A 4522-nucleotide genomic window follows, 5' to 3' on the forward strand; every position below is an offset into this window, starting at 1 on the left:
TACTAAGCTGGACCCAGTAACGGCCCATGCTGTGTGTTGTCCCCAGCGGCTACCAATCCTGATGACGGCATTCATTGAGATCTCACAGATGCAAATTGCTACTGCTGAGGTACGAGAGGAAACAACAGGCATGCAGGTATCATCGGATGCGAACATTGATGATGCTCCCAATGCTGAAGGCGATGGTTCACATCTATGTGCGGTTAATCTTCTAAACAAGGTATTCCAACTTTCACCTACTACTGTAGACGACTTTTTGTCTACATAAATAGAAGATTTCATGTTTTCTCCAAGCCCACACACTGTCTTTTGATTTAGCACACAGTGTACCGAGAAACTCTGAATCTGCCCTTCATTTTTCAAAACAGAGACTAACTTTGGAACTTTTTTCCTATGATTATTTTTTTTTTCTAAATTTGAATTTTTCTGGCACAGTAATCTGCTTATAGTAGAACTATTCATAGAGAGCAGAATTATTTGAAAAACTTCCAGAGACAATATGTTACCATGTCAACAATAATTAATTTATGTAACCTGACATAAAATGGTTTCGGACCTTTTTTTTCTGTATTTACGAGCCATTTCATCATGTGCATATATATTTATGATTCATTCATTTAGCATTCACTGTGAATATATGCTTAGAATGAAACATTGCTTTAATATGTACAGCACCATTGCATTTTATGCATCGCAATAGTTTTAAAAGCATTTTTAGAAATATGTTTTAGCCATGTTTTTAGCAATTCATGTGTAACTATATTTTAGATAAGTTAAAGCATGTTTAGCATTTAGTAATGTCGTTTATACCAAACAGAAGTGGGTGTTGTGTGTCGATTTAGATACCCATATATAGGTTTCCTAATTTATGCCCTTATATAGGCACAATTCTCATTGCCCTTATTTAGGTATAGAAACTAACCCTTATTTAGGCATTACCCGTGCTAACCAAATACAGGCATGGTCACCTACATCCGTCCATCCAGGTCACAACGAGTTCTTGGAAAAGCAGACTCTTAAGCCTTTAGGACTTCCCCCGCTTGGATTATTGATTTTTCCAAGAACTCGATTATTATGCATGAACAAGCGCCACAGAGCTGCATTGCAGAGTGTTGTAAAAAGGGGTGTGGCCTCTGAACACCTTCTGCAACGCATCTCCCTGGCGCATACTGGAGGTACCTGGTAGGCTAGTTAGCCCCCAGGGACCCTCAGGATTGAAGAGGAATTAATTCCCCAACTTAAAACGTGCCACAGGGCGTGTTTGCATACATGTCACCTCAGGCCCCTCCCCCTTCCTTCACCATTGTGCAAATGCGCCTCCTGGTGAGTTGTAAGTTGGGGAATTAATTCTCTTCAATACTGAGGGTCCCTGAGGGCCAACTAGACCAGCAGGTCCCTAAGTGCCATCCTCAGGGCCGAAACCCTTCCAATGTATCAGATAGTGCAATTTATGTCGAATCCTCTTTGAGTCCAAAATGGCTTCAACCTCAAACTCAGGTTCATCATCAAGAAGAATCACAGAAGGTCTCACAGAGATATGAGTGCTAGATGTGACCGACTTCAATAAGGAAACATGAAAAACAGGATGGATTCGCAAAGTGGAGGGCAACTCCCATTTCATAGCAACATTGTAACATTTTTAATCTTCTTTGAGATTTTGTATGCCCCAATATATTATGATTGAATTTAGAAAATATGGAACGCTTCACGAATTTGCATGTCATCCTTGCATGTCAGGGGCCATGCTAATCTTCTCTTTATTGTTCCAATTTTAGTATATGTGACCCCTTCAAAGCAATATGGTGAGTAGACAACCATACTTCATCATGGTCATCACTTCAACCATACTTCATCACCAGCGCTGTAATCAGAATTGCGTCTGCGATGTTGGTCTTCATATTTTTTGTATATTTTCTTGTGATGTCTGTTATTCATGTGATCAATGAAGTCCTGTATACCAGCAACTGCTGGTGTAAGAGATGAAGGCAGTCCCAGGAAACGGGGATGAAAACCGTTACAGAAAGATTTTGAAAAGTTAGTGGAGCTATGAATGAGGTTATTGTAGGCAAATTCTGCTCCCCAAAGAAACCCACCCCAATCCGTGAAGTTATGTATCAGTTGGTACTGGAGATACTGTTCTGGAGACTGATTCACCCTCTTTGTCTGCCAATCTGTCTGTGGGTGGTAACTTGAGGACAAACAAATGTCTATTTATTTTATTTTATTTTAAAGGTTTTATATAGCGCGAACATGACTCTTGCGGGTATCAGAGCACTTTACAAGTAAGGTAGTTAAACAAAAGAAACAATGTACAAAAGAAACATAGTATTTCGAGACTTATGTTACAGCTGGTTGTTCTAAGAGTCCGAAATATTGTTCACATGAATTTCGTCATGAGAAGAGATTTAACTTCTTTTTTTGGGGATGCAGATGATGGGTTGAGTCTGCTTTCTAGGGGTAGTGCATTCCAAATCCTTGGAGCAATTCCAGAGAAGGCGCAATTATATGTTTTCTTCTTGGCAAATCTTTGAGGCTTCAAAAGAAGTTTGTTGGCATTCCTGGAAGATCTGTTTCTACATGAGAGCTCCAGTTTCTGGGCCAGGTACCTTGGGGTGTTGTGATGTAGGGCTTTGTGTGTCATGCAATTCTTGCTTCGAAGGGTAGCCAGTTGAGCGTTTTGAAGTCGGGGGAAATGTGGCTGTGTCTTTTGGAACCTGTGATGAGCCTGGCCGCTGAGTTGAGTGATGCTCTTAGCGGAGCAGTTGTCGATCTAGGGAGTCCACATAGCGTTGCACTACCATATTCTAGTCTGAGAAGTACTAGTGCTTGGACTGCCAGTTTGAAGTCATTTGCCGGGAGGAAGGGTTGTAATTTTCTCATGGTGTTCATCTGAAAGTTTGCTCCTTTTGTTGCAGCACTAATATGTTTTTGCATGTTTAGGTTACTGTCCAGAGTTACTCCCAGTGATTTTGCTAAATCGATTAAAAGAGGTTGGTAGTTGAGCGCTGTAAGTTGTTTAAGCCATTCTTGAATGATGTCTGTTTGGTTAGGGGAGGTGATTAGTAGGAACTCGGTTTTGAGGAAGTTTAGTTTGAGGCGTTATCAGTCAACCAAGACTGAGTTTTTTGTAGAGTTGATTTGAGAGTTTTGATGTGGCCTGGAGAGTTTATCTTTAAATAACGTTGTGTGTGGTCAGCATACATGTGAAAGTAGATATTTGATGAGTTGAGGATCTCAGTGAGTGGTTCCATGAATAAGTTGAATAGTGTAGGTGAGAGGGAAGAACCCTGCGGGACTCCTAATGTGACTGGGACGGTCCTGGACAGGGATTGGTTGGCCTTGAACCTTTGGGATCTATTTAGGAGGAAAGAGGTAAACCAATTTATAACTGACCCTGATAAGCTCATTATGTGTTGCAGGAGGCCTAGTAGATTCACCCAGCCCCTTCAGAAGTTGGAAACAAACCAAGAATCATGATCAGAAATGATGATGGAAGGAAGACCATGAAGGCCCACAATAGATTGGAAGAACACTTTTGTCAACTCTTTGGAGGTGGGTAATCACTTCATAAGGACAAAATGGGCCATTTTGGTTACCAAATCCACTATAACCAGAATCATAGTATGTCCCTGTTCTGTTTTGGGCAATTTAAATATGAAATCCATGGACATTGTATGCCAGGGAGCTGGGGGAGTGGAGCTAACAACCCTGCAGTAGTTTGATGGGAACTCTTACTTTGTGCACATATTCTGCATCTCTGTATGTACAGTTTAGTGTCTGTGGTGAGAGTAGGCCACCAGAAGTGTCTTTTAAAGAGTTCTATTGTTTTTCCTTCACCTGGATGCCCTATTAGTATGTGATATGGCATGATTCTAAGGCTTGTGCTCAAGTGAGACAGTAGGAACGTATAAAATTATCTTTGAACATATGTCAAATCATGTACTCTTTGACCTCCATGAGTCAGAGCAACAGCCTCAGTGCCTTTGGTTTTTTGAACCATAGCTACTTCTTGAGTGCATTGCTTCTCGGTATACAAGGCCCCTACAATCCATTCAGGTGGTATAATGTACGTTTGTTCTGAAGTGGGCTGCTGTACCTCGTACCCGAAGCGGTAAAGGGCATCTGCCTTACCATGCAGTCGTACCGGCTTGAAACTGAATAGCAAAATCAAAATCGCTAAAATACTGGGTGCAGCACATTAACAGGGCACAGGCTGAGTTCAGGAACTTCAGGTTTCTGTGATATGTCAGGACAGTGACTGTATGCAGAGAACCCAACAAATAATGCCGCTATTTGTCAAGAGCCCTCTTTATGGCCAACAACTCCCTATCTCCCACTATGTAATTAGTTTCAACGGGACTCAATTTATGAGAGTTGAAAGCAACAGGATGCAGTTTTCCTGTTCCCCTGTCCCTTGGGATAATACACCTCCCACCGCTACCTGTGAGACATCTGCTTCGACAATAACTCGTTGGGCGGGATCTGAGTGTTATAGGATGGGGATGCTAGAAAAAACCATCTT

At 41.5% G+C, this 4522-nt stretch overlaps 1 non-coding gene across 1 annotated transcript; it reads right to left on the reverse strand.

The window, feature by feature from the left end:
* Positions 1-1689: 1689 nt before the first annotated feature.
* LOC144756900 (U6 spliceosomal RNA) lies at positions 1690-1798 on the reverse strand. Its single transcript, XR_013595388.1, has one exon. It is a non-coding gene; the product is annotated as a U6 spliceosomal RNA (small nuclear RNA).
* Between the last annotated feature and the right edge of the window lie 2724 nt (positions 1799-4522).

The sequence above is a fragment of the Lissotriton helveticus genome, chromosome 5_1, assembly GCF_964261635.1.
Source record: "Lissotriton helveticus chromosome 5_1, aLisHel1.1, whole genome shotgun sequence".
Taxonomy (NCBI): Eukaryota; Metazoa; Chordata; class Amphibia; order Caudata; family Salamandridae; genus Lissotriton; species Lissotriton helveticus.